The 25,800-nt window shown below is 39.2% G+C and overlaps 1 protein-coding gene across 7 annotated transcripts in view; it reads right to left on the bottom strand.

Moving 5' to 3' along the window:
- Nucleotides 1–25,800, bottom strand: part of FLRT2 (fibronectin leucine rich transmembrane protein 2) — a 61,900-nt gene that overhangs the window by 6,225 nt on the left and 29,875 nt on the right. The window contains exon 1 of one of the 7 annotated variants that reach the window (XM_013940632.2): nucleotides 6,738–6,819. The exons of the other annotated variants lie outside the window; for them this stretch is intronic. The gene's annotated coding sequence lies outside the window, so the exon portion shown is untranslated. Of the gene's footprint in view, nucleotides 1–6,737; nucleotides 6,820–25,800 lie in introns of those variants that run through there. 7 annotated transcript variants of the gene reach the window in all.

Genomic DNA, 25,800 nt, shown 5'->3' with positions numbered 1-25,800 from the left:
GTCCTGTAGTCTATTATCATGCATCCAAAATGGTAAATGTACCATATGCTTGCATTGTATGCTGTCCTCTTCCAGAAACAGTAAGATTAGCTGCTCTGCTGCTCGAGGCTTTCACTCTCACAGGTGTATTTCAGTCAAGAGTAGTTTTGTTTCAATTATGTGAGATGACATGATATTGTAGAGAAACTCTAACAGGATTACATCTTAACAAGAGCGTAAGTGTGACAGTTTATCTGCCTTTATTATGGCCTGTCTCCCATCTAGATCATATTGCTCTGATCTGTTATGACATTGTCTTTTTAAAATAAGAAAGGACATGCAGAGTCTCTTCTGAGATGCTTGGGACCATACAGAACATTTGTGGTTCTTCCACTCCTTTTCCTTGGAGAGAAGCCATCTGCACATCCTAAAAGGCCAAATATCCTGCACCAACTTCTGTTTTGATTATAACTTCAGTTGCGTTTAGTTTGACTCCTGAGTGTGATAGAAAGCCCAGCTGAAGATGTGTAGCCACAGGCCACAGCTCCTGATTCTCTCAGAATCTCCTAAGGAGGCAATGTCATATTAAAAGGGGCTTAAAGAGGCACATTCACCTTACTCTAGGCTTCTGCCCAGAGTACCTCTCACCTCTGTAAACCTGGCATCTGAATAAAAGATTGCATTCCTATCTAGTAAAATGAGTCAAAACACACCATTCATTAGCTATTAGGACTCCTTTGACTGGGCAGTCATTAAGCATAGCAGCACTTTGGAAGCTGGCACTCTGGAGTTTATCTCTTATTTTTTATGGTTGCATGGGTTTTGCCCGTAGAAATCTTTTAAAACTTTCCTATGGCATATTTTCTCCCTTTTTGCTGCTGAGAAAATGAGTCCTTTTATTAATGCCAGCATCCTAAACTACAGCTAGCAGTGCTTAATAAACCAAGACTATAAAACTCATAGTACAGAAAATATGCATAGTCAGTCAGGTAACTGCTTCTGATTGTATTAAGGAAGAGCACAAGGACAAATCTAAGAAGATATTTATCACTTCAGTGTTGACTGTGGTGTGACAGAGGGAAGGAATAGGAATGAAAGATAGAAATGAATGTGTTTAAATAAATTATTTGGGAAAGGCTTTACCTCAGCATTCTTTTGCAAATGTTTAATAATAACTCATAGTAGTGGTAACAGTTGCAGCAGTAGCATTTTTCAGCAAGACTCAGGAACCCTAATGCAGGAATGCAGGAGTTATGTTCCTGTGCTAGAAATCTCTACCCCAAAGACTTAAAAAAAAGATTAAAGAGTCAAACAACCTGTTTGATTTAAAAAAATAACACTATGAGAAGAAAAAAAAAAACCAGGCAAATTCCAGAAGGCTGGAAAATTGAAACAGTTTATTCTTTAGCTAATTGACAAGACTGAAGACACATAGAGTGATTATGCTTTCTCCCCATCCCTGCCATGCTGGCTTCCTAAAGGGATACTCTCTAGTTCCTTATCCTGTACATTTGATTTATATTATTTCTCACTATATCCTCCTTGGAGAACAAGCCATGCCTTCCAAGTGTCTGGCATGTTTCCTGAGTTACTGCAACTGGAATACTAAATCCTAGTAAGATTTAGGGAATGACACAATAAGGATGAGAGGAGCAACTGAAATAGAAGAGAACAGATACATATGTTTTAGGTGGCCATATTTGAAAACTTGGTTTAGTGGTCTGAGTTCCTGAAATCAGTGGAAATTCTCCCATTCATATCTTAGGAGGAGTTTCTGATCAACATTTTTATCTCACTGTCTTTCTTCAAACCTTCCTTATTTAAATTCCCTTTTGGCATGACTAGTGCTAGCTGGGGAGGAACAATTCTCATTTTGTGTGGTAGGTAAAGTTTTCAAATTTGTTTTTGTTCTGCATTGAAACTGAACAACTTTTTTCAAATTTTTTGATTAAAAGTATTTATACTGGAACATCAGGCAGCAAACTGGGACAGTAAAGTCTCCCCTGCACTAGTCAGAGGTATCCACGCAACTTCAAGCTTCAGTCACCCTGCTATGCACAGCCATGAAACAATTTAGCTTTAATAAACAAACATGTTCCAATAATAAATATATTACTGAAAATGTTGTTCATTCATAAATTTTTGGTATCTAGCAAAAAAAGAATAGCTATTTTATATAACTCTTTCCTATCTCACTGATCAATATTGCCTCAGTGTCTGTGTCTATGCTGCTTTAAGAAGAAGCTCTGAAGCTTCTCAGGGCCAACCTCAACACCCTTCCTACTGCAGACCTCCAGACATGGAGGTGTAGCAGTCAAGGTCCCTGAGGGTGCTTAAGAACCCATCGATGTTTAATGGAGAAAATGCAGAAATATGAATCAAGGGAGAAAAATAGAGTATGGAGCACATCCTGCACATGGCTACTTATAACCCTGTGTTATAGATGCAGGAGTTATTTTGCTGGACTCCTGAGTCAGGTTGTTTGGCTTCATTAGTATTCTCATGCTTTACATTAAGGCTGTTAATTTTTTAGAGGAAAAGAAAATAACAATACTTGGCTCTTCAGTCACTCAAGGAATCCTTAAAAGAACTGAGAACAGGACCTAGGAATCCTAGGTCCTATTTCTATGATATTCTAACCACTAAGCACCATCTGAACCTGAGCGCCATGCAACAAAAATGGAGAGGCAAGCAGAAACAAACACAAATGGTCATATCTACCATTTTCACTGCTACCAGTCAATGAATCCCATTTACCACAAAACCATTCAGCATTAATTTACTTGGCTTTACTGCAGACCAAGGTCATAATCAAGTCATAATTTTACTCCATATCATTAGCATATACAGTAAGTACAAGGCTATTATGTACGGAATTAAATGACAACCAGAAAACAAATCCAATTCCATTTCTTTGGAGCCTAGCACAGACAGTGCTTGAGAAAAATGTCCCTGTATTTCTATCAGCTCATAACAAAAATAATTATGCAATAATACCTGATATATCCCACTTTTCTATATAAATAGAGTTTACATCTACACATGAATGAACATTATGCTTTTTTGTACTGATTAGGTGCCGAAGGTGATGGTTTACTGTATATCTTTCTCTGTGAGCTATTTGGTTTTGAACTTAGTGCTGAAAATTCTTAATGTCACGCTATAGTCTCTGCATCAAAGGCACAGAGAAAAATGACACTATTTCTCAAGGAGCCAAAGTGCTTTTACAAGAAGCTTCATTGCATGCTTAATGCTGTGGCTGCTTTGTGCTTATGGCTGTGTATTATATAAGAAGAAGAGGGAAGGAGGAAGAGGAGAGACTAATGCTAAGAGAAGTCCTGTCTGTGGTCTCCTCTTCTCCTAAAGTGAATATTGTTGTTAGGATCACGATGAGTAGCTAGTACTAAAAGAAAACCTGAAAGTTCCTCTATATAGTGTTACAGATGCTGTGAAGTCAATATGGATAGATTTTGGCAAGAAAAGACATTATTGCCTTTGCAATTCTGTTATCAGGATGACTCAGCAAATTTACACAGTGAGTGAGCTCTTCTTTCATATTTTCTTCTTTCTTCTCTACATTGCTTGGGACATTTCTGGGCTCGCCCCCCAATTTGCACTTCTAATCACTCTCAGAAGCTCAGATCAGGCAGCTTGTTGGAGGAAAGTGAAATGCATTTGGCTTTGCCTTGGCACAGAAAGGAGAAAGTTCACCAAGTGGTACGTCTTGCAACAATGTGAGTGAAGACTATTCTCCACCCTTCTCCCCCTTGTTCCTCTCTAACCTCCCTCTCCTCCAGTTCTTTTATCTCTTTCCAACTACATTTCTGCAAATTATGAAACAGAGACATTTTCCAGAAGCATGCAGGCTTCAGGAAATCCCTTTTTAAAAGGCCTCATAGTATAATCAACCAAAGCTTTGTCTTTGGAAATCTGGGCCATGTTCAGCTTCCCATCAGTCGACAGGAATCGGACAGAGATCTATTCCTGACTGTAAGGAGGGGGAGCTAAGACAACAGGAAACTTTCTCTCCCGTCAATAAACAAACAAATTAATAAATATGGTACTGGTTTTCTTCCCACTGTGTCCTTCCCTGCACACATGTGAACACACTTCTCTTTGCTAACAAAAGTCTGGGCTCACCAGTGGCTGCTGTCTTGTTTGGCAGTGTTGCACGCCTGACAAACCTTTAGAGCAGTATCACACTTTGTTTCTGGGAAAATTAATTTTTCTCTATTTAATGACCATTGTTTCCAGCTTGAATTTTATTTGCATCATGGTTCAAGACTGATCTCTACCTGTGGATTCATCTACAGAGTGTAATTATCATATAGACATGTGGAGGCATGTAAGAGACGAGAAAAAAAAAGAGAGAAATGGAAAAAAGGGAGAGAGAAAAATTTGGAAAGAATACAGCTCAGCTACAGCAGAGTTTTCTCCTTTTACAGAATAGTAGGAAACAGTTGCAGGTCAAAAGAGAGAACAAACTAGACTATAACTACCTGACATGACTATTAGAGCGACCACTGTATTTCAGGATGCGGCACTGAAGTAACTACAGGAACTATGGTATAAACACTTGAGGTGAAGCCAGAAATTCAAAGCTGCCATTCATCCTGCTGGACAGTGTGCTGTGCCACACTTCCTACTCAGTTTTGCATATTTGTCCATAAACAAGTGTAGAAGTTCAGATGGAGAATACAGCCTATCTGGACTAAAGTATTCTTGTTGCTGTGTTTACTTTAACAGTTATTTATTTATGATAGAAGGAAGTTATTCAGAAAATTCGATGTTGCATAACTTCATACAGACTGTATGACCTGTGGTAATTAATAAAATAGCAGCTACTGGAGCCTCTGAGCCCAAGAATATCTGTGTTTCCATTCTGTGACAAAAGATTCATTCCTGCTCATGCCCACAGATTCTCTGTAGGTCAATACAATTTTTTTCATAGTCAATGTATGTCAGGGGATATGACTATTTTAGTAATAAAAACAGTTTATCATCTCTTGATTTCAGAAATGAAAGTCTGTTGAACACCTAATGGCAAATATCAAAGAAATAGCACATTTCCTACCGCAAGCTGCATTAGTAGACATTCCTGTGTTATCTACCTGAACTTATCTGTTGTGTTGTCATACCATCCAGTCCAAGCTGAATGCCCATCTGCATAGAATAATGTTGCACAAACCTTTGCTATGACCTTTTTAATTTCTGACAGTACCAGAGGGGAAGTTCTAGAAATGGAAGCCTGCCACTAAGGACTTCCTGCCTATGGAGTTCTGAATTCTAAAGTAGGAAATGTCAAAAACAACTATTTCAGCTAATTGCAGTTGTCAGAGTAAAAGGTAATGAGGACACAAATGGCAAATTACAAAACAAAATCTGTAATTGCTTTCATAAGCAGATAGGACTCCTTGGGAAAAGAAAACATGTGGAACTCCAGGTTTTTAACTAACTTGAGCTTCTGAGTTGTCTAGGACTTCATGGCAGCCCCAAGTCTGTGATAGCCAAGCATCTGTTTATAAGGAAATATCTGTGTTTTCATTATAAAATTGCTGATTGTTGCGAGTCTTAGTTCAGATGGTGACCATCATGATATCTTCGCTCCAGCAGGCAAAGAGGAACAGATGATCACCTCCAGGACTGATATTAAATGGAGTTTTGCATCTACTAGCAAAGGGCTATTGGTGTCTTTATTAACCTTCCCCCAAGGCCTAGTCTGACTTTTCACCAGTCTAATGCTGTATTGTTCAAAACTTAACTAATATGTCAAAAAGCCAGAAAGATCAATTTAGAATGCTGGTGAATTAATTCCTTAGTCTTTCATGCCTGAAGAGCTGATTTCATATTTTAGTTGAAATAGCTTTGATGGATCTCATCTAGGACTCCATAAACTCAGCAATGTAATATGTGATGATGTAAAGCTGGACTGAGAAAGTTGGAAATGGCAGATGAAAAGAATCTTACATGAGGAGCTATCTGGAACATTTCAACAAAATGCATATTCATTAAAATATATGGTTTAGTTGAAGCCAAAATGTTTCATGGAGATTTGTCAGTTTTGATTATGTTTTCAATAAGAAATGTGCCTTAGGTCCAATGCTTTCTGATCATTTATGACCAGAGGGAGAGAGAGAAAAGGAGACAGGAAGAATAAAAACTTGACCATTTTATGCAAAAAAGTAAGTTTTGACACAATTTCATTTCATGAAAGCGTTCATAAAATAGTGTTTACATTCCATATTTTAAAACCTTGAAAGTTGTCATGAAATGGAATTATCTGCCTCTGGATAGTTCTACTTAACCTAGTAAAAGGAAAAAAAAAAATCCTTTGTTTGCTTTCCTGACCCTTTTCCAAAGGGCTTACAGCTTTCTGTGACAAAAACTGGACACGTCTGTTTGAAAAAAACTAATCATACCAAACTAATTTAAAATAATTCCCCTTTCAGAACACAAATGTTCTGTGCTGTGTTTAGCATAATGCATTTTGTACTAAGAAAAAATGAAGGCAACCTGCTGTTTCTTAGCAAGCAAATTGGTCTCTACCTATAAATTATTCTGCACTGTGAAGCAAACAGTTTGCTTTTATCTAGCGATATGTGGGCAGCCTGGCAAAACGTTTGTGGGTAATTTGAAAAAGCTGCTTTTAGTGACCTAAGTGACTAAACATTGCTTCTGTGGAGACAACATCTTGACACATTTTCAGTGTGTTGCATGGTGCTACATTATTGATGAGGTTCTGCATGGTGTCACATTACCTTGTGGGATATCAGTCATTTAGGGTCTTTGGAAAATGAGTATGGGCTGCCACTTCCTTATCTTCCTTATTTGTGGCACATGGCCCAGGGAGAAAATATGGCACTAGCTGCTCCCCAACCTCTGAGGTACCTGGATATAAATAAAGCTGTAAGTGTCATCATATGTATATCCTTCCAACAAAGCCAGATGGAGATAACTCCTTTCCCTTTTAATATTACTTAACATGCTGATCCTTCACAGTGTTAAGAACTATATCACAAACACTTCTAAGGTGCTATCAAGAAAGATTAAGAAAGTTGCTTGCACCCTAATTGCCCCTCAACATTGAAAAGGACCCATTATCTATGCTATAGGCATTATGGGACCGCTGAACAGATGTTTCCCAGCTAGAGACCAAATCTCACTCTTATGACACAGCATCTGTAACAGGCAAATGTAAGGTTATCAAAATAATTTTTAAATCATTGTCATCAAATAACCAATTAACAGGAAAGGGGAAGGATATTAAAAGGATGGATAAAGAATAGACAGCTATGCCTCTGAAATCTCTACTCAGCTGAATAGCTGAATTATTTATCAGCTGTACAATAACTCAGCATCAACGGTGTCTGACAAAGGTCTGGATTTTTTATCTTTTTCCAACAATGCAACAATTATTCTTTTCTGCATGCATAGGTGGAGAAAAGCACAACATTCTCAATACTCCAAGAATGACACTAGAGCACTTTGTACAGGAAAACCCTTGTGATCCTACATAACATCAGAATCAAAAATAATAAAATAATAAGCCCCCTCCCAGACCTATTTTATAGCAGTACAAAAACATCCAGCATGCTGTGGCATTCTCGTAAAATCCACTCTATATCTGGACACCAGTGAAAGCAGTGATTTCCATTAGAGTCCAGCGAGAAAGAAATATCAAAGAGGCAGGAGGGGAGAACAGTTTACCAATGATATGGACCATTTACAGATTATTCTTTTTCAGTTAATTTTATTTGGGCTTGCCATTTATTTTTTGCTCATTTTCATTTGCTAGAGAAAATTTCACATTTCAGCCAAGTCCAAAATATATTATGAAAGGATTTCCATAACTCTGTATGATAATCCCTATTTTCAGTGAAAGGGTCCTACTGTCTTTTTTCAATATTGATGGCTAAGCACATGTCCTAAGTATGTACACATCTGAGGAATGAAAGGGTTGAGAAAAATATGATAGGTGGTGGCATTAAAAAATTTATTCAGTGCTGTGGGGAATGTCAGTACAAGCCCTGATTCTGGCAGTGACAAAACATTCTTTGGCATGTTGTTCTTCTTTGGTTTTCCTTTTGTGAAGTGGAATAACACTTCCTTTCCCCAGCAGTCATTCAGATTGCCTATTTAATTTCAAAGTTCTTTGAGAAGCAGAGGTTGTATGGGACTGTACAGAATTTAACACAGGGAAGTTTCAGTTTCAGGTACAAATGTAAATAAGAAGAAGTTAGAAATTGTAAACAGACATTTTTAACCTTTGATTCTCAGCCTTAGTGCTAAAACCACAAGAAGATCATGAAAGATCTTAAAGGGTCACAAAGTAATAAATAAAGGCAGTGTCAGCCAGCAAAAGTCCTGCTCCTGCAGAATGAAGGAGTACGGATTACATGTTTAAACACCGACTGCAACAGTTGACACCAACCAAGGAACTATTAGCTGCTTCTAATTTCTGGCAGCACCTCAGTTACCCTGGGAAGAAAAGGCAGAGCAGAAAAGCAAGTGTTTACATCTGCGGCTACTGATGAAAGCCACTTCTCAGTCTTTCTCTTGCTCTACTTCTTCCTTGAAGGATCGAAGATGCTGCCAGCTCAGGGGGTACACAAAGACAAAGCAGAGCCAAATGGATGTCGCGTTTCCAAAAGCTGTAAATGTGTTGCTGCAGCCAGTTGTTTTTCTGCCTCACGTTGCCTCATGTTTTGCATGCTACACAGTATGGTAAGTGTTCTGACCAGGATCATAGAAAAGGATATAGTAAAGGCAACAAGTAAGTATCTAATTTCCTTCACAAGGTATTGAGTGAGAGGAAATTCTCCACCATGTACATGTGTTTATGCAGAAGCAGCTCACAGCATACTAAATCCCTGGTATTCGGTCCTAAACTTTCTAAATGTCATTATATGTTCCCAATAACTGCTCTAAAACTTTTTTTAAAGAGCTCTACTAGGCTTATTTCATTTCAGAAGTTCAAAGCTTTCACACTGAATGAATCCTGACAGAGATAGAAGAGAGCACAGAAAGCAATTCAGCTTTGTTTTTCTCCTTCTCCCCTTTGCCTTTGAGGTCTGTGTGTGGTTGCATCAGTGAGATCAAAATTGCCAGCAGGCCCACAAATGGCACCTAGCAGCAGTAGAGTGAGAAAGAGTCCTCTACCGTTAATGCTTCACAGTGGGTTATCTTTAGCCCTGTGCAGACAGCCAGCAAGAGACTTGTGCACCACTTAAACTCTCTTAATAGCTTTTAAGTGGGACCTAAGAGGTACAGAAGCCTTGAGTTGGCCTTCAGCCCAAGAGCAAATTCCGTCTGACATGTGGCAAGGCATTTCAGGCAAATGGACTGTTTATCAGTATGTTGCCTTGTGCTACTTTTCAGCATAGTCGTTACTGCAAGGTATCACAGTAGTATTCTTATCAGCATTTTGTGCTTATACAAAACTAGACTCAAATGAGTTCAGGAAGGCGGGGAGGCAGTGCACAATAAAACCCGAGAAAGGGCCAGAGGGACAAATATAAAAAAATGTGAGGTAGAGTTTTAAGCTATCCCATGGGCAGCAATATAGGCCTGCTCAAAAATCCAATTATTGTTTTCTTCTGTCTGCAGAGCAGTATATCTGTTCAGGTCACTGCATGAATCAAATACGACACTCTTTCGTTTGCTATGTAGACCTCTGGGTATCTGAAATGGACTTCATCTGAAAATCTGCTGAGGGATTTGGGGGTTTGCTGATGTGTTTTTTTTTCACTGGACAAAAAACTGAGGCAGGCCCCTGGTCTAAATGTCTTCCTAAGCATGAGAGAACTGGGATCCCCGTTTATGTATACACCAAAATGTTATATACTGGAGGCATGGGGTCTTTATTTATACTTTATATACTATATACTAGTAAGGCATACATTTCTTGTAACCCACTGATGTAGGATGTAAAACCAGTGTTAACTTTAAATCCAACTCATGGTATTTTCAACTCTCTTACTTCTGCTAGTCTGTTCTGACCTCTACACAACCCTTTTGTATAAGGGGCTATAAGATAAGGGGACTGAAAAGCAAATCAGTTACAATGGCCAAGGAAATATTTCTACAGCATGGAGGCATAACAGCAGGCTCGCGCCTTCCTGTTTCATTTCATATCAGATACATACTGGCAGAAGTGGAAGGATACTTAAGGAGCAGATGAGGAAGAAACCACTGCATTATGGATAGATGAATGGCAGCAGAGCCTATAAGCATCCAGGAAAAGGTTTCTGTGAATTGGAGCAGCTGCAGATGTTGCTTAGAAAAGGAAATTTTCTTATACCACAAAGATATCTTTACTTCACTTCTCTCTTTGGGCTACTGTGCCTGCATTGTGCTGCTCAGGAGGTACAGCCTGGAGAACAGAAGAGGCGCTGAAAATGAGAATAAATATTGAAGGGGGAAAGTCACCTAAGTATTTTCAAACACACAAACACACAACTTCAGTTTGGATTTGTCAGGAATTTATCAGACATTCCATTTCAGATTTATCTAGACCCCTCTGCTCCATTATAGCAAATAGCTGTCTTGAATTCAAAAACTGGTGTGAAATAATATAGCACAAAAAATCAAACAATTGCAGCTACTGCAGAGGATAACAGATTTACTGACTCCAAAGAGCTTGAACCAGCTCAGTCCAGAGCAGTGGAATCTGTTTACTATATAATCCTTTCCTTGCTAGCTCAATCAAAATGAACTGCATTTCCTAATACCATACTTCCTGAGAGATACTGCCACATGCTCTATCCAAACACAAGCTTAAACTAACCCATCCTGGCAGCAATTATCTTCAAGGCTTTTGAGCCTCTTGGGAGATATTGCCCTCCTCTGTTCCAGTGAAGCAGAAAACCATCTTGTATCCAAGAGGAAAGAAAAATCTGTTTTCACATTCTATGCAAATATTTTAAGCATTACACTCCCCCCAAATGTATTTTACTCAAATCTTCTGCGTAGGAATTATATGAAGGGGAAAAATTTGCCAATGCAATAGAATTCATTAGTATTATTACTAATAACCAAATATTTTTGAAGCATGGATAAGGAATATAGGAACGTTGTCAGAGTATGCAGGGATGCGACGAGGAAGGCTAAGGCCCATTTGGAATTAAATCTAGCGAGAGATGTCAAGGACAGCAAGAAGGGCTTCTTCAAATACATCAGTAGCAAGAGGAAGAGTAGGGAAAATGTGGGCCCTTTGCTGAATGGGGTGGGTGCCCTGGTGACAAAGGATGAAGAGAAGGCAGAGTTACTGAATGCCTTCTTTGCTTCAGTCTTCACTGCTCAGGCCAGCCCTCAGGAATCCCAGATCCTGGAGGCAAGAGAGAAAGTCTGGAGGAAGGAAGACTTTCCCTTGGTGGAGGAGGAGTGGGTTAGAGATCATTTAAGCAAACTTGACACCCACAAATCCATGGGCCCTGATGGGAGGCACCCACGAGTGCTGAGGGAGCTGGCGGATGTCATTGCTAAGCCACTCTCCATCATCTTTGAAAGGTCATGGAGGACAGGAGAGATGCCTGAAGCCTGGAAGAAAGCCAGTGTCACCCCAGTCTTCAAAAAGGGCAAGAAGGAGGACCCCGGGAACTACAGGCCAGTCAGCCTCACCTGCATCCCTGGAAAGGTGATGGAACAGCTTATCCTGGAGGCCATCTCCAAGCATGTGGAGGAAAAGAAGGTGATCAGGAGTAGTCAGCAAGGCTTCACCAAGGGGAAATCATGCCTAACCAATCTGATAGCCTTCTATGATGGAATGACTGGCTGGGTAGATGAGGGGAGAGCAGTGGATGTTGTCTACCTTGACTTCAGCAAGGCTTTTGACACTGTCTCCCATAACATCCTCATAGACAAGCTCAGGAAATGTGGGTTAGATGAGTGGACAGTGAGGTGGATTGAGAACTGGCTGAATGGCAGAGCTCAGTGAGTTGTGATCAGTGGCACAGAGTCTAGTTGGAGGCCTGTAGCTAGCGGTGTCCCCCAGGGGTAAGTACTGGGTCTAGTCTTGTTCAACTTCTTCATCAATGACCTGGATGAAGGGACAGAGTGCACCCTCAGCAAGTTTGCTGACGATACCAAACTGGGAGGAGTGGCTGATACGCCAGAGGGCTGTGCTGCCATTCAGAGAGACCTGGACAGGCTGGAGAGGTGGGCGGAGAGGAACCTCATGAAGTTCAACAAAGGCAAGTGCAGGGTCCTGCACCTGGGGAGGAATAACCCCCGGCACCAGTACAGGTTGGGGGCTGACCTGCTGGAAAGCAGCTGTGCGGAGAAGGACCTGGGAGTGCTGGTGGACACCAAGTTAAGCATGAGGCAGCAATGTGCCCTTGTGGCCAAGAAGGCCAATGGTATCCTGGGCTGCATCAGGAAGAGTGTTGCCAGCAGGTCGAGGAAGGTGATCCTCCCCCTCTACTCAGCCCTGGGGAGGCCACATCTGGAGTACTGCGTCCAGTTCTGGGCTCCCCAGTACAAGAGGGATGTGGCACTACTGGAGCAAGTGCAGCGAAGGGCTACAAAGATGATTAGGGGACTGGAGCATCTCTCTTATGAGGAAAGGCTGAGAGAGCTTGGCCTGTTTAGCCTGGAGAAGAGAAGGCTGAGAGGAGATCTTATCAACGTGTACAAGTATCTGAAGGGAGGGTGTCGAGAGGATGGGACCAGACTCTTTTCAGTGGTGCCCAGCGACAGGACACGAGGCAATGGGCACAAACTGAAACACAGATGCTTCCATCTGAACATCAGGAAAAACTTTTTCACTGTGAGGGTGACAGCGCACTGGAACAGGTTGCCCAGAGAGGTTGTGGAGTCTCCTTCTCTGGAGATATTCAAAACGCGCCTGGATGCAATCCTGTGCAACGTGCTCTAGGTGACCCTGCTTGAGCAGGGGGGGTTGGACTAGATGATCTCCAGAGGTCCCTTCCAACCTCAGCGATTCTGTGATTCTGTGATTCTGTGACTGACTAAGCATCCAAAGTTTAAACGCATTCACTGTGGCTATGCTCGTCACTTTTTGAATTCCCTTCCTGAAAATTACTGAGCTACGACTATGATGAAAGTAAATTTAAAATGACCTGTGTAGGCACCTGTAGCAGACTAACCATAAACTCACAGACACCAATCTTCACCGGGGGAGTGCCTGCCTCACATTGTCCAACAACAAGGACTGAGTCAGGAAAATTCCTGTAGGCAAATCATAGCCTTTTTTATACCAAGAGCCACTGAGATTCATCAAAATTAGTAAGATATCAGTTTAAAACAGATAAAAGAATGTACTTCTTTATACAGTGGATAGTGAACTGAAACATGCTGCCACGGGAGTCTGTGGAGGCAAACAGTATCAGAAGAGTCAAAAGAGGATTCAACAATCTCATGGATGACAGGTCCTGAAACATGTTCCCTTAAAGAGAGGAGGCAAGGATGCATCCTCTGCCCTCTCCAGTTACACAGTTTGGCAGCACTATTGCGGACATGCAAGGGGAATGGATGGCAAAATGCAACTCCAGCAATCTCTTATTGTCAGTGTTGGGGACAATATGAGAGTGCTGAACTAGATAGACCACTGGGCTATCTCAGCTGAGATTTTCTTATGTTTTTAGTGAGTCACACTTTATGGTCAGAACTATGGATTAAGCACAACAGTGGAAATGTTGCACACACTGACCTGTCCATTACACTTGCAGAGTATTTCAGTCAGAAATTAAATACAGTGCCATTCTGTAACGTATCTGATAGCTTAAAAGTCACTGACACAGCTCGAATTCTGCATTTTGAAGCTTCAGATAACTGCTAATAACCATAAATAAAATATTAAACCCAAACTGATCAAATAATGTACATCCAAAGCAATCGTTATATACTCCTGGGCATTCCAGATGCAGCAAAAAGGAAGAGGGAGAGCTTGCTGTTTTGTACTGCTTTTGAGGCCATGAGTTTTTAAAGTGAGAACAAAAATAAAATGGTGAAATGATGATGCAAAAATGTCACAGATGCTTCCAGTGCTACAGTAAGTCTAGTTCCCTAAAATAGCAATGTCTTGCTTTAGCTTTAGAGGACTGGAAACCTTACAGAATGAAGTACTGACCACTGAAGGAAATGAAACCTATCATCATGGTTTGGACCCATATCTTCAATGACCTTTGAACCTTTCCTGTAGAGAATAACCCAAGCCACAATGTCTGTATATAGAATTGTACTGCCTTGAAGCTCCGAATGTTTTGAATCTAGGGTTTCAGTTTGAACACATCTGTAATTTTTATTTCTCTAAGCTTTGCAGAAACATCATTAAATTCTTTTTAAAATTCCATTTCTATTCTTTGTATGATATAGATGGGATTTTTCTCCTCAGTATCCTGCCCAGACTTTGGAGAAAGAGGTCACTGGACCAGCAACTATATAAAGTCTATAAAGTGTGTGAACTTGCTAGGTTATGTCTTTTTCTTTTTGACTGCTGGGAAGATTGTCAAACAGAGTCCTTTGTAAAAACAACCACTTGCTCACTCCACCTTCTTTGAGATATAGTACCTTGAAAGAGCTTCATCTTTCACTAACCTAGGGAACCCATAACTTTGGTTGAGCTTCAATGTAAGGAAAGTTTAGCAAAAATGTTCTCTCTTTCTACATTTGATATATTTGACAAATAAAATTTCAGTGTAAATACAATGATAAGAAGAAACGAAACCAGGGGAAATTCACACCCTTGCTTCTTTTGATCCTGCACTCAATTTCATCCCATCCCATGAATTCTGCTCCCTTTTTGGTAGATAAACACTTCAAAAACTTCCACTCCTCTCTGCCATTGTATACCTAAGCAATAACAATTGCATTATTTTTTTTTTCTAATGATCACTACTTTTCTGCTGTTTGAATGATCTAAGCTAAATAAAATAAATTCCAGGGATGGTCTCCTGACACCTATAATGGTGGCAGTCAGTAAATGTTTGCTAATAGGAAATGCAACCTGTTTATTTTCTCCTTCCCTAAAATGTGCAGTTACAAATTTGCAGTCACAATTCCATACTTCTATGCTGCATTTGCAATCTCTGTCTATAATAGTCAGCTCAGCTTTTGTGTCAGCTACTGCAGGACACAGTGAGCATGATCTTATAACGTGAGCATAGCCATGAAGGTTCAAACGCAGCTCTATCACTAAAGGATAATTGTATCCCGAGACCTGGTGGCCATGGTAATACTTGTCATTGTATACATTATCATTTACCTCCTGATCATCCTTTTTAATTCAGACTAGGTCAGTAGAATCCAGTCATTAGTCATTAAAATGGGTGATGAGTATAATGAAAAATGAAGCAGTAAATTAAGCCTGTTTCTTAGAGGAAGTAGAGTCTGAAACAATATGAAGAGGAGACAGTTGCATGTAAGGCAGTCATACTTCTCTTTCCCACCTCCAGCACCGAACCTGTGGTTGATACTGACCCAGTAGCAGTGGGGCAGACCTCTAAAGGGGCTGCTTGGAGACACCACTGTTTCAACATTTATAGATAGCTCTACTCTTCAGGCTTTCTTCTTTTTAGAGATTATCTTTTCCCTGCCAAGCTCTTGGGATGAAAATCACCTTACTGTCAGAAGTAGTAGAAGAAGATGAGATGAAGAATCAAAGTGAGACCAGCCTTCTAATGGATAGCAAGTAGAATCCCCCTGCACACAGAGAAGCTCTAAATGGTGCTGTTTAATTGCTAAATTCATTTATGTTCTGAGAAATGCTGTGGTGGCCTGGAAAACCTTTAGCAATCTCATTTGCAAGTACTATTCACATAGTTATAATCACAAAGTCTTGAATCTTGTGGGAAAATAGAAAAGCTCAAGTTCTTCCAGACTCACAAGATTCCAGGAGAAGGAGCCATAATAAAAATGCCAAGTATCTTTAGATTCATAATAAAATCAGGAGAACTGGCAAAATTGCAAGGCAGAACGTACAAACGATAAGGTGTAAAACAAGTAGATGTGTTTCTTAAGCTTAATGTAAGCATTAAGTAAATATGATTGATTAATCCAATTAATCCACTTGGCTTCCTACTTGAATATTTATGATAACTCTATCTCTCCTGAGCATAATAGGAGGTAAAATGAAGCCAAGCACCTAAAAACAGTATTCTCCATCAAGCTGCATTCATAGATTGTCCCAGATATCTCACTACAAAGGTGATGAAAACAAACAAGATAAAGTATCCTCTGCTGGCTTGTGTTCAACAGGCAAGGAACCAGGTTTATGGCTTACCAAAGGCTTCATCAAGCCAGTGTCACAGCAGGAACAAAGGAAATTTTGTTTTTAATTTCCTGATTTTTTAAAACTTTTCAGGTTTTGCATTCAGGTAATCAAAATAAGGATTCCAAAGTTCAGGCCTCAAATGCTCATGTGCTGGTTTTGCGAGGGTATTTTCTGGCAATACAATAGATAGTTAATTATATTCATCCCACTGCTCATTTGCATGTGTAAGTTTGGGATTTGAGAGCTCCACATTTGGAACTGCAACACTAACCGTGTTTCTGACCAGATGGCTGCCAGCAGGTGACTGGCTAATTCCCTGGTTCATTTGTGTGTTATGGGAACACAGGGTTGGAAGTGGCCTCCTAGGTCACTGAGTCCAGACCCCTGCTATCACAGGCAACGGTGTCACTAAAAGGTAATACATTAGCTAAGAGCTGATGTATAGTTTGTTCTTCCTGCTGTGAATCCTTTAGTGGCCCTTCCCATTTTCTCCTGGGAGATAAGGCCTTGTGATTCAGCTGCTTTTGTTCTGAGGGTCAGCTAACAATCCCTCACAAAATCACTGCATGACAAGCATTACTAGCCTCCTTCTGGAATTCAGAAAGTATTTTTATATCTCAGTTTAGATTTAGAAACTGAGATTCTGCGGCTGTGTATTTTGTGTTTGGCTGCAGACTGCATACAGTGTCATGGCAGCATACAGGAATGACACAAAACCCTAGGTCTCCTTGGACAAAACTGCTCTGGCACAGACAATATCAGAAGCAGCTCAGACTTCTATAAGAAATGTAGGATAAGACTCGTATATGGGATATAAGGGGGTAAGGCCTAGGGCTTTAGGATCTTATGTAACTGTGCTACTTTGGAAGGTTATTCTAAGCTTCCTTCAGGAGGCCTTGTTGCACCCTTGGAGCAGCCCACAATGAGGACAACTCAAAGTGTGTCTTAAATCTCCCTTGGACTTTGGGATTGGTGCTGTAACACTAAAAAAGGCAGCACCAGATCTTCCTCAGAGAGTTAAATTAAGTTGCTTAAGGGTTGCAAAGTGAGACAGGAGCACAAGTAAAATTAAAAGTTACAAGTTCCTGTCTCCTAGTCTGCATTCAATCAATGAAACCACATGTTCTCTCTGCTTAGACATCCACCTTTGAAGACATGGCCCTTAATGGTCTGAGGTTTGACTGTTCCAGCTTTGTTATTTTGATGTTTTTTTTCCCTTCAGCCTTTACTGCCAACCTCAGACAGAGTCATTCAATGCAAGCATAGGGAAGAAGACTAGTGTCACAGTGGAGAATTCAATTTAATGAAAGCACTTGCAGAAATTCTTTTGTTTATTGAAAGCAAGTAAATGGACAGTACGATTTACAAGGTTACAAGGAAACAAGTACACAGCTTCCCCTGATGCTGTGGCTAAGACAGCTTGGAAACTATTGTGCTGGGTGACAGAACAGCACACACACACACTGTCGAAAGCCACAGTAGCTGTTCAAATCCATCTTTGTTTTAAGTACCATTAAAGTGACCATGCTGGTTTTACCTTGTTCTTTCTGATGGTGGATGACAAAAGTCCTTTAAAATGCTTAAAAGTTGCAAGTCTGCATTTTCTGAATTGCAGAGGGAATTTGTCCTTGTGGCTTTTGAATGGCACTGTGAAACCAAAGCAAAAAAGACACCTCTAGGTACTGTGTCACTACACACTGTAGAAGTCAAATATAGACCTGGAATATTGAGGCCCACATGATATCAAAGTGCCTAGGTTTTACTGCAGCCAGATTTTAATTTAGCCTGAAATGAGAGGTGTTTGAACTCATGATAGTTACTTTACCTTACCAGCAAAAAATGTACCTCATATCAGTAATACCAGGATACTCCAGGTAGGCAAATTACTTCTATCTCTTGATTCAACAAATCACACTGGCAAAACTGTGCCAAGAATAAGTAGTCTTTTTGTCTCTTAATGCTGCTTGAACTTCTATAGGCATAAATATCAGATGAGCCATCTCACTCTTCAAGCTGAGATTAAAAAAAGGGGAATAGCTAACTGACAAATGTCATGTCTTATTCTGCTACTGGGATGCTCTTGACTCAAATATCATGATTTTCTAAAATGTATTCATTCTTCACAACTATACAAAGAAATACTCTGCTAATTACAGCAATGAGATGGCTTATTATTGAAAATGTCCTTCATATTTGCAACTGGTCACATTAGTCATATGGAGGAGCTTCTGTTCTCAAGGTTCATCATTCTTACAATCAGTTTTGTGGTGTACATGTCCACAGAAAAATATTTAAGATGAAATCCACACAGCAGCTTACAATTCTCTTTCAAAGCTCATTCAAAACTCAGTCACACAAATATGCCCAAACACCAACGAAAAAAGGAATGCAAATGCATCTCCAGTTTTCAGGAATTTCTGCTTCCAGCGCCAAATTCTCTGTTGTTGAAAACAAGACATTTTATTGTGCTTTGATTGACCAGCAGAGATCATATGTAGCCTGACATTAGCCTGACAATATTTTGACATTTCCAACCAAAGTCTTACCAAGAGATCAGACAGACATTTAAAAAAATGTAGAAAAAGGAAATGCATGTTTTTTAGCACCTTCAGTTCAGCTCCATGCTAAAATTATCTAACATTTGTGGAGAAATATTTATTTTTTTAAATTGATGCCACAATGTAGCAATGAAATTCAAGAATGTGAATGTTCTTCCTCTCTTAAAAAAGAAAAACAATTCTGATTTTCATTACAGTGTTGCATGCTGATATTTTAGAATATCTAGAATATCTATCTTTCTCATCAAAATTAGAATTATAAGAATATAAACCAGATTTTGCCGTGCATGCTAGTCATTTTATGGCTTAATTTTAAATTATTTGAGTTTGATATTTATTTCTGATATTTATTTTATATTGGAGGGTGGATTTATTTGTGCTAGTCTGTAAGAATACGTGCTTCTTTCAAGAGAAACCAGAAGTGATTAAAATGATAAAAGAACGTGTTCTATAATAAAACTACAAATTTGAGAAACTAGTACAAAATCATAGTCATGGATTCCTTTCCCATGTATGAAGCTACATGGCTCTGATTCTACTCTACTGCCTTTGAAGTCAATGGAAAATTTACCATTAGTTTCAGCTGGCCCTTTGTTTTATTTTCAAAAGTACTTTTTAAAGTTTTCCATTTCCAAGTTCTCATGATTTAACCTTGGGCGTGATCTTGAAAGAATTTTTATGCACATGAGTAGGCAGGCTTACTGAAGTCAATGAGCCTGGAGGATTGAACCCAACATCAGTACTTATATTCTTATATTGTTAACTGCATGGGAGGGCAATCACATCACTTGATTTTTCCATCCCACTTTTTAATTCAGGGCTTCAGAATCTTTGCAGTTTATGTAAGAGTTATGTTATTAACAATGGCAGCTCACAAAAAACACAGTTAATACTTTGTGGAATGACAAGAAGATAAAACTGCAACAGAGTACTTTCGGCACATTAGGAAACAAGCAAAAAGGCAATTTTCTCCAACTTTCTTGGGACTGTTCTGAGTGACATTAAACGTAATAAGCTTGAGAACAATATTTTGAAGAAAGCATCTGAAACTTTGGTTTCCATAAGGTCCATTGATTCTGGCAGGCAATTATTGCTACATCAAGGGGTTCTTTAAAGACCTGAATAACAAACAAGATAATGGGCACCATCAGTTTCATAGGATACTTAAGTGTTTAATTTACTTCTCAAAATGAAAATTTAGCCTGAAGTTTCATCTGGTGATGCAATGCACCATCATGCACTGTGTAAAATCTGACAGCCATGGTTTGATTTAATTTGAAGGAATGATAAAAATGTGGCTACATGTTACAGTAGCTTTGTTAATGTTTGTCAGTCAAAACTTTTAACTTATTCAAGGGATTCTTCTTTTTACTTTTATCCTCACATCTTTCCACAAATCAATGCAACTTTATCTGCTGTCAGTCAAATCTTCTAAATAAAGTGTTTTTTCTTCTTTCACCCCCCTCTTTTTTTTTTTTTTTCTTTCCTAAAGAAGAAATCTTTGTTAACAGTGAAGTAGCCAGGAAAAAACCAGCTGAAACAATGTATTGAATATTCTTCCCTCTGTTCTGTAAAAAGAAACTAAGAGGTTTCCCCCCTATTATACCTTTATACCTCCATCATTCCTTTCCCTTTCTCTCCTCAGGGCATTCTACGTTCTTTCTCTCTCATCTCCCCAGTCCCTAAGGTGAAGCAGGGTCTAGTCCAGAAGAAGATTTTTGTGGGTTTCAGTGAGGGGTGGACTGACTTTTGAATGTTGTTTTCTCTCTCCCATGACTGATATGAATTAAATGGTATCTACATTTTTGAAAGGACAGTATGTAGTTGGGAACTGAATACTTCTTTGATTCCTAATGGTTCAAAACAGAATTTCTAAGGGTTGTTTTTTTCCTCTTGAATATCAAAGAAATTGAGTCTCCAGCAGCATTAACTAAGTTCCCCTTAGATTTGTGAACAGAACTTTTTGTTTCCTTTAGTGTGTTGATATTTTTCCAAAATGGCATCAATGAAAAACACATAGAAAATAAATCCATTTTCCTTGCAAAAGATTCTCTGTGCTATACCGATCGATTTCAGGATGTCTGGGATCTCCTCATAGAAGTTAATAAGAACATTTAGCACTTACAGCAAATGTACTTTTCATCTCTCAAGTATCATAGAAACATTGAGTAATGTAGCTCCAGTCCAATACAAAAACAGCAAATGGATAATTAAGAAAACAGTGAACATTAGAAAACCTATAAAAACACAGACATACAGCTAGGCCAGTTCATTAAGTTCGGTCTAACTTGACTTCTGCTGCAACTATTATAAAATCCAGCAGACACCCCCCTGCTGGGACCTGAATGTGCAAAGAATCTCTTGGCCTACTGATTTTAATAAAACACTTGTCTAAAATGTTTCTTTTTAATTAAATGCTTGGGCTTGGGGATGCTAGGTACCCAAGAAGTAGTACTGGATACTGAGGAAGTAAACAGCACATACCTGAATATTTATGTATATAATAAATAGAACAAAGAAATAATAAAGATGACTATAAAATATCAGTAAGTGATAATCTACTGGTAAAAGATTAGAGAAAGGGAGTGCAGGAATAAAAAAAAATATCAAGGACTCAAAAAGTATGGAAAGAACACATCACAAAACAGTTCTTATGGTTAAGAGTAAAATAGCATCAGGTAGACTTCCCCACATGATCATGATTGAGACCGCTGCAAAAATATGTAAAACAGAGAAAATGAATTGTATGTAAATTAGGCCTCTAGCCATAAGAGAAGAATTCTGAACATGAACAACATAAGCCTGTGATATGAGTCCTGGATTACCTAATATGTTGCTGTCTCCAGAGGTTTAACAAGATTAAATCAATGCTTGATTGCACTGTATTTGTTTCAAGACTTTGATGGTCTCCTTTAGGAGTGGAAAAGATATCTGATGAATAATTTAGGGTTTGGGTTTTTTCCCCCAATGCCCACAAACTGGGAGAGGAAGCACACATACCTTGCCCTGTATCCCCCGGCATCGCCCCCCACTGCAGCGTTACAGTCTCTGAAGCGCATGCTTGGTATGTCTTAAAAACATGCTTTGAGTTAAATTGATTGTCAGGTTTGGGTTTAAATACAAATGTTTTTCCACTCACAATTGTTTCTGGAGACAGTGCATTATTTGTCCTCCTGTCTAGTGTGGGTAGTGTTTCACTTCCTAGGCTTATATGGGAATTCCCTTTAATAAATCCACTGCATTTACAGAGGCTGCTCCTACTCTTGAATCCTATGTTCTTCCTACTGTAGGAATGGTTTTGACTTGAGATCTTAAACAGGGCTTTGGTAAGTATTTTCTGGCTTGTAACATATGATAGTAGGCAAAGAAAACAATGTAAACTAAATACTTGCTGTATGATTGCCAGGCTCCTTCCAATATTTTTCTATCAATACTAAGGATACTGGTGCAGAATCAGTATTCTTCTCACATCTCCACTGAACATACCAGGAGTATAATGCTGCCATAAAGGGTTTGCAAATCCCAGGTTCTCAGCTCTGCTCGGTGTGTGATACTGCCTGCTCTGTTGCTCTAAGGTAGCTCTGGTACTTGCAAAATTTAGAGGCACTTCAGACTGCTCTAAACTCTTCTGGCTGGTAGCAGCCCCTGCACAGCCATTCACCATCTGAGAACAATTGTTAGCAGATGCCAAACAGTTGCCTCTGGTAAACAGTTGGCTCTGGCCCATCTGACCCCCAGGACAACCAATTTTCTGTGGCCAGGCTGGTGATGGAATTGTCAACTGGGAATATGCAGTACATTTCCTACTACTTTATTTTACCAGAGAAAAGCTGGACAGCAAGACAAGTTCTGAACATTTTTCTGTAGTGTAACCAGTATATACAATAGAAATTATTGAAGTATTTAGTGTTTTACATACAAAGAACTGCTCAAAGGATGCTTGGTAGGTGGCTAGAAATTAAGCTTGATGACCATGGAGACTGTTCACCCATGGGCAAAGCATGGAGAGCTTGCTTCTTCCCCACTTTTCCCCAGAAACACAGGTATGTGAGGGGCTGGGGGCGGGGAGGTGATGAGGGTACCTGGGCTTTGCTTCATGTGAGTCCCTTAGGAGGGAGGCTGTTTTACTGACATCTTATGCCTAGCACATGAAGCTTGCCCAGTGAGACTGACTCTAGTCTCTGGCTGATGAGACTCCTCACATGTTCAGTTCTCAGAGCCAGGTGAGAACTCTTCTCACACGTTGTCACTGAGGGGTGGACAGGATGAGGCCATTTGTCAGATGCAGGTTTTTATGAGGAAGGCTCAAGCATGTCCCCAACCTCAGCGATGTGGCACTGAGCATGCATGCCTCGTCTTGGGCTAAAGGGAAGGGAAGGGCATATGTATATGTGTGAAGACTCTGGCCTTCATCCTCAACCTATTACAGTCACTCTAAAAAATGATGGATATCCTCAGAACATTACCAGCAGTTTCTGATAGTTTGGAAAAGGTATAGTCTGTACTTTGTCTGAGAAAACTGATTATATGCTCAGAAGCAAGAGAACAGAAATGACAAAGTTCAATGGTTTGCATTACAACTAAATAAGAACTTGAATTACATGGGACAAAGCCTTGGGGCTATCTCTCAGCTAATATCAGATGCCTACTGTAAATAACAGAGATGTGAAAGTTTGTGAAGGAACAGGTCACAATAAAACTTTGTAAAGAAATTGCTAGCTAACCTAAATATAGAATTTGCAATCAGCTCCCACTATAATTATTGAATAAAACCCAGATGGGAATAACAGACATGAAAAAGAAAATTCTCTAATTCTATTTAACAAAAAGTTAGAGGCAGCTAATACTATGATTGCATTCCAAAAGCAACTGGTTGAATATTTTAATAAAGTTTCCTGTTTCCAATCACATAATCATAACAGTGCTAATGTCTGAGTGTTTTCTAAATGCCAAATTATTATTTGTATCATTTAAAGACTGTGATTATATAAAGAAAATAAGATTCTGATCTCATGAAGGACTGTCAAAAATTAATGAAACTTGGAGGTATGGCAGTCAAGCTCCAGATGAAATCAGGAAGTTTTTCAGACTACGAGCTGTTAGCAGTGTATGCAACACAGCAACACTTGATTTATTGTCTTTTTACATCTAAAAGCATGTTGCAAACATTAACAATTCACCACAAAAATTCTGTAGGGTGTGTAAATATTATAGATAAACTAATTGAAGCAGAAAACTGACAATGGTGTTTTGGAGATTCTGAACAATCACAGCTAGATTGATTTCTAATAGGATTTTAGGTGCTCAGCACTAGACTAGTACTTCTTTGCCAGCAGTGCATATTTTCTGTTGGAAAATCCTGAATCAACAATATTGAAAAGTTTTGAAGGACTATATTGCCTTCATTAGATTTTTAATTGGAAATTGTATCTAACAGCATGAAGATATGGTTAAGATGTGCATTATTAATGCAAACCAGCATCTTTGTACTGCTGACCTGGGACCAGACCCAGTCTGAGCATCGATTCCAACCAGTCTCTCACTTTTTCTCAGAGGGAACAGATAATCAGCTAATACACGTCCTCCTGGCCAGACGCCTATAGCTCTCCCATTGCTCTTTGTGGCCATGCAGGAAGAAATGATGGATCTGGATAACTGCAGATCTGGATTCACACTTCCTTCTGGACATGTACTCTGGCAACAAGGTGCCATAGCCATGTTAGCCTAGCCAGATCTAGGTCTCACAGTTAGCAGTGATGGACAACCTAATTTGAACTAAAGAATAAAACTGAGAAAAATATATTTTAGTAAACCTGAAATTAGATACCTTGGAAAATCCCAAGAGTTCTACTTTTCATCATCATTAAAGAAAAAAATATATTTTCAATTATAAAGTTAAACATATTTATCATTTTCACAGATTTTTTTTTGAGTTGCAAACAGAAAATAATCAGGATTTAGTGCTAGGACAGTGAAGATTTGTTCCAAAGCAGTAAGGGTCAAATGCAATTAGCCCTAGCTTCCACATTAAAGTTAGGCAGATCCATAATAGTTTCTGCATGATCTGCTCTTAGATTCAGTCTATAAATGTTTAGAATGGAAATACTGGCCTGAAAAGAATGCAGATTGTAGATGTGGTATCAGAATAGTATAATTATGAAGAATTATTTTATTGAAAACCTTAGAAATAGGATACAGGACCCCTCAACCTTTGACATTTTATTTACTGTCTCAGTCGGATCCAACTGTCATTGCCAGCTGATGGCAGTTCTGTATGAAATAAGTAAGTAGATTTTAGCAGTTATCACCGGACAGGTGCGCACAGCACAAAATCACAATTTCCATTTGCAGTAACTGGCCCCTTCTGAGGCCAAAAAAGCAAATAAGCACGGAGATGAAATTATTCACTTATTCACAGAACAGACACTCTAGGCTAAATTGAGGGATAGAGTGAGACAATATGTATGTGTGAAAGGAGGATAAAAGAACGGCTCGTGCTTCCACAGTGCCTGTGCTGTATTTCTTTTATAAATAATCAGAGACCTGCATTGCTCTAGGCTTTCAGTCTGATAAACCAACACTACAATAATTAATTATTGAAAAAGGTGAAAATAAATCTTTGCTAGTCAGTAAAATGACAAGATGGGTAAATACAGATTAATGTATAAGCATCTTAGTATATTTTCTACTCTGCATCAAAATGGGAAGCCATTTAAACATATTTATTCTTTTCATTCTTAATACAGTATCAAAGAAAAAACAATCACACTCATATGCAAACAAAACATTGCAGGGGAAGTTTCTCCATGCTGCACACAGATTTATCTACAGCCTCTGTTAACTTTAATAGGAACCCTGTGGCTAAATCCCCAAGCCCTGTAGCAAACATCTACCCTTTATAATTTAGGTAAGAACTGAAATGATGGTGGAATAAAACCTAAAAAACAGCCAAAAAAAAAAAGTGGAAATCAAATAGTAACTGCAATTGCAACAGGGGACAGCAAAAACCTTGCAGAAATTTGTAAAGGAATG

This window comes from Apteryx mantelli, chromosome 4 (genome assembly GCF_036417845.1).
Source record: "Apteryx mantelli isolate bAptMan1 chromosome 4, bAptMan1.hap1, whole genome shotgun sequence".
NCBI classification, from domain to species: Eukaryota; Metazoa; Chordata; class Aves; order Apterygiformes; family Apterygidae; genus Apteryx; species Apteryx mantelli.
Note: the sequence above shows the minus strand (reverse complement) of the source record. Positions and strands in the feature narration are given on the sequence as shown.